Genomic DNA, 13,571 nt, shown 5'->3' on the forward strand with positions numbered 1-13,571 from the left:
ATTCAACATACAGAACTACTGGAAACTGCATCTCTCTACACTTAGGGTATAGAACTCCCGAATGCTGCATCTGCTACACGCAGTATACAGAATACCCACATATAGCGAATGCCTAATTCCAGGACACAGAACTCCTGGAAACAGCTCCGCTCTACAACATGGATAAGGAACTCCGGTAAACTGATTCTCTCTCTATCCAGGTAGCAGAGCTCGCAGAAGCGGCGTCTCCTACACTCAGCATAGAGAAAACCCGCATATAGCGAATGCCTCATTCCAGGCTACAGAACTCCAGTAAACAGCTGCTTTCTACACAAAGCATAGAGAACTCCAGTAAACTGCTTCTATCTATATCCAGGTAGCAGAGCTCCCACAAGCGGCATCTCCTACACTCAGCATACAGAAAACCCGCATATATGTAATGCCTCATTCCAGTCTACAAAACACCAGTAAACAGCTGCTCTCTACACAAAGCATAGAGAACTCTGGTAAACTGCTTCTCACTATATCCAGGTAGCGGAGCTCCCATAAGCGGCGTCTCCCACACTCAGGATACAGAAATCTCAATGACTGCGTATGCCTCTTGCCAGGCTACAGAACTCTTGGAAACAGTTTCTCTCTACACCCATATACAGAACTCTGGCAAACTGTGTCTCACTACATTCAAGATAGAGAACTTCCGTAAGCTGTGTCTGCAACACTCAGCATACAGAAAACCCGCATATATGTAATGCCTCATTCCAGGCGACAAAACACCAGTAAACAGCTGCTCTCTACACAAAGCATAGAGAACTCTGGTAAACTGCTTCTCTCTATATCCAGGTAGCGGAGCTCCCATAAGCGGCGTCTCCCACACTCAGGATACAGAAATCCCAAATACTGCGTATGCCTCAAGCCAGGCTACAGAACTCTTGGAAACAGTTTCTCTCTACACCCATATACAGAACTCTGGCAAACTGTGTCTTACTACATTCAAGATACAGAACTTCCATAAGCTGCATCTGCCACACTCAGCATACAGAAAACCCGCATATAGCGAATACCTGCTCATACGCCGCAGAATTCTTGGAAACAGCTTCTCCCTACACTCTGATACAGAACTTCGCTAAAATGTAACTTTCTAATTCAGGGTTACAGAACTCCCATAAGCTGAATCGGCTACACTCAGGCTACTGGAATCCCATATAGAGCGTATGCCTACTCTCAGACTACAGAACTCTTGGAAACAGCTTCTCTCTACATTCAACATACAGAACTACTGGAAACTGCATCTCTCTACACTTAGGGTATAGAATTCCCAAAAGCTGCATCTGCTACACTCAGCATAGAGAAAACCCGCATATAGCGAATGCCTCATTCCATGCTACAGAACTCCAGTAAACAGCTGCTTTCTACACAAAGGATAGAGAACTCCGGTACACTGCTTCTATCTATATCCAGGTAGCAGAGCTGCCATAAGCGGCGTCTCCTACACTCAGGATATAGAAATCCCAATTACTGCGTATGCCTTATGCCAGGCTACAGAACTCCTAGAAACAGTTTCTCTCTACACCCAAAAACAGTACTCTGGCAAACTGTGTCAAACTACAAGCACGATTCAGAACTCCAATAAGCTGCATCTGCCACATTCAGCATACAGAAATCCCGCGTATAGCGAATACATGCCCATAGGCTACAGAATTCTTGGAAACAGCTTGTCCTACATTCTGATACAGAACTTCGGTAAACTGCGTCTCTCTAATTCTAGGTTACAGATCTCCCATAAGCTGCGTCGGCTACACTCAGGCTACAGGAATCCCATATACAGCGTATGCCTACTCTCAGACTACAGAACTCTTGGAAAGAGCTTCTCTCTACATTCAACATACAGAACTACTGGAAACTGCATCTCTCTACACTTAGGGTATAGAACTCCCGAATGCTGCATCTGCTACACGCAGTATACAGAATACCCACATATAGCGAATGCCTAATTCCAGGACACAGAACTCCTGGAAACAGCTCTGCTCTACAACAAGGATAAGGAACTCCGGTAAACTGATTCTCTCTATCCAGGTAGCAGAGCTCCCAGAAGCGGCGTCTCCTACACTCAGCATAGAGAAAACCCGCATATAGCGAATGCCTCATTCCAGGCTACAGAACTCCAGTAAACAGCTGCTTTCTACACAAAGCATAGAGAACTCCAGTAAACTGCTTCTATCTATATCCAGGTAGCAGAGCTCCCACAAGCGGCGTCTCCTACACTCAGCATACAGAAAACCCGCATATATGTAATGCCTCATTCCAGGCTACAAAACACCAGTAAACAGCTGCTCTCTACACAAAGCATAGAGAACTCTGATAAACTGCTTCTCTCTATATCCAGGTAGCGGAGCTCCCATAAGCGGCGTCTCCCACACTCAGGATACAGAAATCCCAATGACTGCGTATGCCTCTTGCCAGGCTACAGAACTCTTGGAAACAGTTTCTCTCTACACCCATATACAGAACTCTGGCAAACTGTGTCTCACTACATTCAAGATACAGAACTTCCATAAGCTGCATCTGCCACACTCAGCATACAGAAAACCCGCATATAGCGAATACCTGCTCATACGCTGCAGAATTCTTGGAAACAGCTTCTCCCTACACTCTGATACAGAACTTCGCTAAAATGTAACTTTCTAATTCAGGGTTACAGAACTCCCATAAGCTGAATCAGCTACACTCAGGCTACAGGAATCCCGTATAGAGCGTATGCCTACTCTCAGACTACAGAACTCTTGGAAACAGCTTCTCTCTACATTCAACATACAGAACTACTGGAAACTGCATCTCTCTACACTTAGATGACAGAACTCCAGAAAGCTGCATGTGCTACACTCAGCATACAGAATACCCACATACAGCGAATGCCTAATTCCAGGATATAGAACTCCTGGAATCAGCTCCTCTCTACAACAAGGATAGGGAACTCTGGTAAAACGCTTCTCTCTAAATCCAGGTAGCAGACCTTCCATAAGCGCCGTCTCCTACACTCAGCATAGAGAAAACCTGCATATAGCGAATGCCTCATTCCATGCTACAGAACTCCAGTAAACAGCTGCTTTCTACACAAAGGATAGAGAACTCCGGTACACTGCTTCTATCTATATCCAGGTAGCGGAGCTGCCATAAGCGGCGTCTCCTACACTCAGGATATAGAAATCCCAATTACTGCGTATGCCTTATGCCAGGCTACAGAACTCCTAGAAACAGTTTCTCTCTACACCCAAAAACAGAACTCTGGCAAACTGTGTCGAACTACAAGCACGATACAGAACTCCAATAAGCTGCATCTGCCACATTCAGAATACAGAAAACCCGCGTATAGCGAATACATGCCCATAGGCTACAGAATTCTTGGAAACAGCTTGTCCCTACATTCTGATACAGAACTTCGTTAAACTGCGTCTCTCTAATTCTAGGTTACAGATCTCCCATAAGCTGCGTCGGCTACACTCAGGCTACAGGAATCCCATATACAGTGTATGCCCACTCTCAGACTACAGAACGCTTGGAAACAGCTTCTCTCTACATTCAATATACAGAACTAATGGTAACTGCATCTTTCTACACTTAGGGTATAGAATTCCCGAATGCTGCATCTGCTACATGCAGTATACAGAATACCTACATATAGCGAATGCCTAATTCCAGGACACAGAACTCCTGGAAACAGCTCCGCTCTACAACAAGGATAAGGAACTCCGGTAAATTGATTCTCTCTCTATGCGGGTAGCAGAGCTCCCAGAAGCGGCGTCTCCTACACTCAGCATAGAGAAAACCCGCATATAGCGAATGCCTCATTCCATGCTACAGAACTCCAGTAAACAGCTGCTTTCTACACAAAGGATAGAGAACTCTGGTACACTGCTTCTATCTATATCCAGGTAGCAGAGCTGCCATAAGCGGCGTCTCCTACACTCAGGATATAGAAATCCCAATTACTGCGTATGCCTTATGCCAGGCTACAGAACTCCTAGAAACAGTTTCTCTCTACACCCAAAAACAGAACTCTGGCAAACTGTGTCGAACTACAAGCACGATTCAGAACTCCAATAAGCTGCATCTGCCACATTCAGCATACAGAAAACCCGCGTATAGCGAATACATGCCCATAGGCTACAGAATTCTTGGAAAAAGCTTGTCCTACATTCTGATACAGAAATTCGGTAAACTGCGTCTCTCTAATTCTAGGTTACAGATCTCCCATAAGCTGCGTCGGCTACACTCAGGCTACAGGAATCCCATATACAGCGTATGCCTACTCTCAGACTACAGAACTCTTGGAAACAGCTTCTCTCTACATTCAACATACAGAACTACTGGAAACTGCATCTCTCTACACTTAGGGTATAGAACTCCCGAATGCTGCATCTGCTACACGCAGTATACAGAATACCCACATACAGCGAATGCCTAATTCCAGGACACAGAACTCCTGGAAACAGCTCCGCTCTACAACAAGGATAAGGAACTCCGGTAAACTGATTCTCTCTCTATCCAGGTAGCAGAGCTCCCAGAAGCGGCGTCTCCTACACTCAGCATAGAGAAAACCCGCATATAGCGAATGCCTCATTCCAGGCTACAGAACTCCAGTAAACAGCTGCTTTCTACACAAAGCATAGAGAACTCCAGTAAACTGCTTCTATCTATATCCAGGTAGCAGAGCTCCCACAAGCGGCGTCTCCTACACTCAGCATACAGAAAACCCGCATATATGTAATGCCTCATTCCAGGTGACAAAACACCAGTAAACAGCTGCTCTCTACACAAAGCATAGAGAACTCTGGTAAACTGCTTCTCTCTATATCCAGGTAGCAGAGCTCCCATAAGCGGCGTCTCCCACACTCAGGATACAGAAATCCCAATGACTGCGTATGCCTCTTGCCAGGCTACAGAACTCTTGGAAACAGTTTCTCTCTACACCCATATACAGAACTCTGGCAAACTGTGTCTTACTACATTCAAGATACAGAACTTCCATAAGCTGCATCTGCCACACTCAGCATACAGAAAACTCGCATATAGCGAATACCTGCTCATACGCTGCAGAATTCTTGGAAACAGCTTCTCCCTACACTCTGATACAGAACTTCGCTAAAATGTAACTTTCTAATTCAGGGTTACAGAACTCCCATAAGCTGAATCGGCTACACTCAGGCTACTGTTATCCCATATACAGCATATGCCTACTTTCAGACTGCAGAACTCTTGGAAACAGCTTCTCTCTACATTCAACATACAGAACTAATGGAAACTGCATCTCTCTACACTTAGGGTATAGAACTCCCGAATGCTGCATCTGCTACACGCAGTATACAGAATACCCACATATAGCGAATGCCTAATTCCAGGACACAGAACTCCTGGAAACAGCACCGCTCTACAACAAGGATAAGGGACTCCGGTAAACTGATTCTCTCTCTATCCAGGTAGCAGAGCTCCCAGAAGCGGCATCTCCTACACTCAGCATAGAGAAAACCCGCATATAGCGAATGCCTCATTCCAGGCTACAGAACTCCAGTAAACAGCTGCTTTCTACACAAAGCATAGAGAACTCTAGTAAACTGCTTCTATCTATATCCAGGTAGCAGAGCTCCCACAAGCGGCGTCTCCTACACTCAGCATACAGAAAACCCGCATATATGTAATGCCTCATTCCAGGCGACAAAACACTAGTAAACAGCTGCTCTCTACACAAAGCATAGAGAACTCTGGTAAACTGCTTCTCTCTATATCCAGGTAGCGGAGCTTCCATAAGCGGCGTCTCCCACACTCAGGATACAGAAATCCCAATGACTGCGTATGCCTCTTGCCAGGCTACAGAACTCTTGGAAACAGTTTCTCTCTACACCCATACACAGAACTCTGGCAAACTGTGTCTCACTACATTCAAGGTACAGAACTTCCATAAGCTGCATCTGCCACACTCAGCATACAGAAAACCCGCATATAGCGAATACCTGCTCATACGCTGCAGAATTCTTGGAAACAGCTTCTCCCTACACTCTGATACAGAACTTCGCTAAAATGTAACTTTCTAATTCAGGGTTACAGAACTCCCATAAGCTGAATCGGCTACACTCAGGCTACAGGAATCCCGTATAGAGTGTATGCCTACTCTCAGACTACAGAACTCTTGGAAACAGCTTCTCTCTACATTCAACGTACAGAACACCTTGGAAACTGCATCACTGTACACTTAGATGACAGAACTCCAGAAAGCTGCATATGCTGCACTCAGCATACAGAATACCCACATACAGCGAATGCCTAATTCCAGGATACAGAACTCCTGGAAACAGCTCCTCTCTACAACAAGGATAGGGAACTTTGGTAAAACGCTTCTCTCTATATCCAGGTAGCAGAGCTTCCATAAGCGCCGTCTCCTACACTCAGCATAGAGAAAACCCGCATATAGCGAATGCCTCATTCCATGCTACAGAACTCCAGTAAACAGCTGCTTTCTACACAAAGGATAGAGAACTCCGGTACACTGCTTCTATCTATATCCCGGTAGCGGAGCTGCCATAAGTGGCGACTCCTACACTCAGGATACAGAAATCCCAATTACTGCGTATGCCTTATGCCCGGCTACAGAACTCCTAGAAACAGTTTCTCTCTACACCCAAAAACAGAACTCTGGCAAACTCTGTCGAACTACAAGCACGATACAGAACTCCAACAAGCTGCATCTGCCACACTCAGCATACAGAAAACCCGCATATAGCGAATACCTGCTCATACGCTGCAGAATTCTTGGAAACAGCTTGTCCTACATTCTGATACAGAACTTCGGTAAACTGCATCTCTCTAATTCTAGGTTACAGATCTCCCATAAGCTGCGTCGGCTACACTCAGGCTACAGGAATCCCATATACAGCGTATGCCTACTCTCAGACTACAGAACTCTTGGAAACAGCTTCTCTCTACATTCAACATACAGAACTACTGGAAACTGCATCTCTCTACACTTAGGGTATAGAACTCCCGAATGCTGCATCTGCTACACGCAGTATACAGAATACCCACATACAGCGAATGCCTAATTCCAGGACACAGAACTCCTGGAAACAGCTACGCTCTACAACAAGGATAAGGAACTCCGGTAAACTGATTCTCTCTCTATCCAGGTAGCAGAGCTCCCAGAAGCGGCGTCTCCTACACTCAGCATAGAGAAAACCCGCATATAGCGAATGCCTCATTCCAGGCTACAGAACTCCAGTAAACAGCTGCTTTCTACACAAAGCATAGAGAACTCCAGTAAACTGCTTCTATCTATATCCAGGTAGCAGAGCTCCCACAAGCGGCGTCTCCTACACTCAGCATACAGAAAACCCGCATATATATCATGCCTCATTCCAGGCGACAAAACACCAGTAAACAGCTGCTCTCTACACAAAGCATAGAGAACTCTGGTAAACTGCTTCTCTCTATATCCAGGTAGCGGAGCTCCCATAAGCGGCGTCTCCCACACTCAGGATACAGAAATCCCAAATACTGCGTATGCCTCAAGCCAGGCTACAGAACTCTTGGAAACAGTTTCTCTCTACACCCATATACAGAACTCTGGCAAACTGTGTCTTACTACATTCAAGATACAGAACTTCCATAAGCTGCATCTGCCACACTCAGCATACAGAAAACCCGCATATAGCGAATACCTGCTCATACGCTGCAGAATTCTTGGAAACAGCTTCTCCCTACACTCTGATACAGAACTTCGCTAAAATGTAACTTTCTAATTCAGGGTTACAGAACTCCCATAAGCTGAATCGGCTACACTCAGGCTACTGTTATCGCATATACAGCATATGCCTACTCTCAGACTGCAGAACTCTTGGAAACAGCTTCTCTCTACATTCAACATACAGAACTAATGGAAACTGCATCTCTCTACACTTAGGGTATAGAACTCCCGAATGCTGCATCTGCTACACGCAGTATACAGAATACCCACATATAGCGAATGCCTAATTCCAGGACACAGAACTCCTGGAAACAGCACCGCTCTACAACAAGGATAAGGGACTCCGGGAAACTGATTCTCTCTCTATCCAGGTAGCAGAGCTCCCAGAAGCGGCATCTCCTACACTCAGCATAGAGAAAACCCGCATATAGCGAATGCCTCATTCCAGGATACAGAACTCCAGTAAACAGCTGCTTTCTACACAAAGCATAGAGAACTCCAGTAAACTGCTTCTATCTATATCCAGGTAGCAGAGCTCCCACAAGCGGCGTCTCCTACACTCAGCATACAGAAAACCCGCATATATGTAATGCCTCATTCCAGGCGACAAAACACTAGTAAACAGCTGCTCTCTACACAAAGCATAGAGAACTCTGGTAAACTGCTTCTCTCTATATCCAGGTAGCGGAGCTCCCATAAGCGGCGTCTCCCACACTCAGGATACAGAAATCCCAATGACTGCGTATGCCTCTTGCCAGGCTACAGAACTCTTGGAAACAGTTTCTCTCTACACCCATATACAGAACTCTGGCAAACTGTGTCTCACTACATTCAAGGTACAGAACTTCCATAAGCTGCATCTGCCACACTCAGCATACAGAAAACCCGCATATAGCGAATACCTGCTCATACGCTGCAGAATTCTTGGAAACAGCTTCTCCCTACACTCTGATACAGAACTTCGCTAAAATGTAACTTTCTAATTCAGGGTTACAGAACTCCCATAAGCTGAATCGGCTACACTCAGGCTACTGGAATCCCGTATAGAGCGTATGCCTACTCTCAGACTACAGAACTCTTGGAAACAGCTTCTCTCTACATTCAACGTACAGAACACCTTGGAAACTGCATCACTGTACACTTAGATGACAGAACTCCAGAAAGCTGCATATGCTACACTCAGCATACAGAATACCCACATACAGCGAATGCCTAATTCCAGGATACAGAACTCCTGGAAACAGCTCCTCTCTACAACAAGGATAAGGAACTCCGGTAAACTGATTCTCTCTCTATCCAGGTAGCAGAGCTCCCAGAAGGGGCATCTCCTACACTCAGCATAGAGAAAACCCGCATATAGTGAATGCCTCATTCCAGGATACAGAACTCCAGTAAACAGCTGCTTTCTACACAAAGGATAGAGAACTCCGGTACACTGCTTCTATCTATATCCAGGTAGCGGAGCTGCCATAAGCGGCGTCTCCTACACTCAGGATGCAGAAATCCCAATTACTGCGTATGCCTTATGCCAGGCTACAGAACTCCTAGAAACAGTTTCTCTCTACACCCAAAAACAGAACTCTGGCAAACTGTGTCGAACTACAAGCACGATACAGAACTCCAATAAGCTGCATCTGCCACATTCAGCATACAGAAAACCCGCGTATAGCGAATACATGCCCATAGGCTACAGAATTCTTGGAAACAGCTTGTCCTACATTCTGATACAGAACTTCGGTAAACTGCGTCTCTCTAATTCTAGGTTACAGATCTCCCATAAGCTGCGTCGGCTACACTCAGGCTACAGGAATCCTATATACAGCGTATGCCTACTCTCAGACTACAGAATTCTTGGAAACAGCTTCTGTCTACATTCAACATACAGAACTAATGGAAACTGCATCTCTCTACACTTAGGGTATAGAACTCCCGAATGCTGCATCTGCTACACGCAGTATACAGAATACCCACATATAGCGAATGCCTAATTCCAGGACACAGAACTCCTGGAAACAGCTCCGCTCTACAACAAGGATAAGGAACTCCGGTAAACTGATTCTCTCTCTATCCTGGTAGCAGAGCTCCCAGAAGCGGCGTCTCCTACACTCAGCATAGAGAAAACCCGCATATAGCGAATGCCTCATTCCAGGCTACAGAACTCCAGTAAACAGCTGCTTTCTACACAAAGCATAGAGAACTCCAGTAAACTGCTTCTATCTATATCCAGGTAGCAGAGCTCCCACAAGCGGCGTCTCCTACACTCAGCATACAGAAAACCCGCATATATGTAATGCCTCATTCCAGGCGACAAAACACCAGTAAACAGCTGCTCTCTACACAAAGCATAGAGAACTCTGGTAAACTGCTTCTCTCTATATCCAGGTAGCGGAGCTCCCATAAGCGGCGTCTCCCACACTGAGGATACAGAAATCCCAATGACTGCGTATGCCTCAAGCCAGGCTACTGAACTCTTGGAAACAGTTTCACTCTACACCCATATACAGAATTCTGGCAAACTGTGCCTCAGTACATTCAAGATACAGAACTTCCATAAGCTGCGTCTGCCACACTCAGCATACAGAAAACCCGCATATAGCGAATACCTGCTCATACGCTGCAGAACACTTGGAAACAGCTTCTCTCTACATTCAGCATACAGAACTAATGGAAACTGCATCTCTCTACACTTAGGGTATAGAACTCCCGAATGCTGCATCTGCTACACGCAGTATACAGAATACCCACATATAGCGAATGTCTAATTCCAGGACACAGAACTCCTGGAAACAGCTCCGCTCTACAACAAGGATAAGGAACTCCGGTAAACTGATTCTCTATCCAGGTAGCAGAGCTCCCAGAAGCGGCGTCCCCTACACTCAGCATAGAGAAAACCCGCATATAGCGAATGCCTCATTCCATGCTACAGAACTCCAGTAAACAGCTGCTTTCTACACAAAGGATAGAGAACTCCGGTACACTGCTTCTATCTATATCCAGGTAGCGGAGCTGCCATAAGCGGCGTCTCCTACACTCAGGATGCAGAAATCCCAATTACTGCGTATGCCTTATGCCAGGCTACAGAACTCCTAGAAACAGTTTCTCTCTACACCCAAAAACAGAACTCTGGCATACTGTGTCGAACTACAAGCGCGATACAGAACTCCAATAAGCTGCATCTGCCACACTCAGCATACAGAAAACCCGCGTATAGCGAATACATGCCCATAGGCTACAGAATTCTTGGAAACAGCTTGTCCCTACATTCTGATACAGAAATTCGGTAAACTGCGTCTCTCTAATTCTAGGTTACAGACTCCCATAAGCTGCGTCGGCTACACTCAGGCTACAGGAATCCCATATACAGCGTATGCCTACTCTCAGACTACAGAAGTCTTGGAAACAGCTTCTCTCTACATTCAACATACAGAACTAATGGAAACTGCATCTCTCTACACTTAGGGTATAGAACTCCCGAATGCTGCATCTGCTACACGCAGTATACAGAATACCCACATATAGCGAATGCCTAATTCCAGGACACAGAACTCCTGGAAACAGCTCCGCTCTACAACAAGGATAAGGAACTCCGGTAAACTGATTCTCTCTCTATCCAGGTAGCAGAGCTCCCAGAAGCGGCGTCTCCTACACTCAGCATAGAGAAAACCCGCATATAGCGAATGCCTCATTCCAGGCTACAGAACTCCAGTAAACAGCTGCTTTCTACACAAAGCATAGAGAACTCCAGTAAACTGCTTCTATCTATATCCAGGTAGCAGAGCTCCCACAAGCGGCGTCTCCTACACTCAGCATACAGAAAACCCGCATATATGTAATGCCTCATTCCAGGCGACAAAACACCAGTAAACAGCTGCTCTCTACACAAAGCATAGAGAACTCTGGTAAACTGCTTCTCTCTATATCCAGGTAGCGGAGCTCCCATAAGCGGCGTCTCCCACACTCAGGATACAGAAATCCCAATGACTGCGTATGCCTCTTGCCAGGCTACAGAACTCTTGGAAACAGTTTCTCTCTACACCCATATACAGAACTCTGGCAAACTGTGTCTCACTACATTCAAGATACAGAACTTCCATAAGCTGCATCTGCCATACTCAGCATACAGAAAACCCGCATATAGCGAATACCTGCTCATACGCTGCAGAATTCTTGGAAACAGCTTCTCCCTACACTCTGATACAGAACTTCGCTAAAATGTAACTTTCTAATTCAGGGTTACAGAACTCCCATAAGCTGAATCGGCTACACTCAGGCTGCTGGAATCCCATATACAGCATAGGCCTACTCTCAGACTACAGAACTCTTGGAAACAGCTTCTCTCTACATTCAACATACAGAACTAATGGAAACTGCATCTCTCTACACTTAGGGTATAGAACTCCCGAATGCTGCATCTGCTACACGCAGTATACAGAATACCCACATATAGCGAATGTCTAATTCCAGGACACAGAACTCCTGGAAACAGCACCGCTCTACAACAAGGATAAGGAACTCCGGTAAACTGATTCTCTCTCTATCCTGGTAGCAGAGCTCCCAGAAGCGGCATCTCCTACACTCAGCATAGAGAAAACCCGCATATAGCGAATGCCTCATTCCAGGATACAGAACTCCAGTAAACAGCTGCTTTCTACACAAAGCATAGAGAACTCCAGTAAACTGCTTCTATCTATATCCAGGTAGCAGAGCTCCCACAAGCGGCGTCTCCTACACTCAGCATACAGAAAACCCGCATATATGTAATGCCTCATTCCAGGCGACAAAACACCAGTAAACAGCTGCTCTCTACAATAATCATAGAGAACTCTGGTAAACTGCTTCTCTCTATATCCAGGTAGCGGAGCTCCCATAAGCGGCGTCTCCCACACTCAGGATACAGAAATCCCAATGACTGCGTATGCCTCTTGCCAGGCTACAGAACTCTTGGAAACAGTTTCTCTCTACACCCATATACAGAACTCTGGCTAACTGTGTCTCACTACATTCAAGATACAGAACTTCCATAAGCTGCATCTGCCATATTCAGCATACAGAAAACCCGCATATAGAGAATACCTGCTCATAAGCTGCAGAATTCTTGGAAACAGCTTCTCCCTACACTCTGATACAGAACTTCGCTAAAATGTAACTTTCTAATTCAGGGTTACAGAACTCCCATAAGCAGAATCGGCTACACTCAGGCTACAGGAATCCCGTATAGAGCGTATGCCTACTCTCAGACTACAGAACTCTTGGAAACTGCTTCTCTCTACATTCAACATACAGAACTACTGGAAACTGCATCTCTGTACACTTAGGGTATGGAATTCCCAAAAGCTGCATCTGCTACACTCAGCATAGAGAAAACCCGCATATAGCGAATGCCTCATTCCAGGCTACAGAACTCCAGTAAACAGCTGCTTTCTACACAAAGCATAGAGAACTCCGGTACACTGCTTCTATCTATATCCAGGTAGCAGAGCTCCCACAAGCGGCGTCTCCTACACTCAGCATACAGAAAACCCGCATATATATAATGCCTCATTCCAGGCGACAAAACACCAGTAAACAGCTGCTCTCTACACAAAGCATAGAGAACTCTGGTAAACTGCTTCTCTCTATATCCAGGTAGCGGAGCTCCCATAAGCGGCGTCTCCCACACTCAGGATACAGAAATCCCAAATACTGCGTATGCCTCAAGCCAGGCTACAGAACTCTTGGAAACAGTTTCTCTCTACACCCATATACAGAACTCTGGCAAACTGTGTCTTACTACATTCAAGATACAGAACTTCCATAAGCTGCATCTGCCACACTCAGCATACAGAAAACCCGCATATAGAGAATACCTGCTCATACGCTG

Source organism: Lepus europaeus, unplaced genomic scaffold (genome assembly GCF_033115175.1).
Source record: "Lepus europaeus isolate LE1 unplaced genomic scaffold, mLepTim1.pri SCAFFOLD_35, whole genome shotgun sequence".
Taxonomy (NCBI): Eukaryota; Metazoa; Chordata; class Mammalia; order Lagomorpha; family Leporidae; genus Lepus; species Lepus europaeus.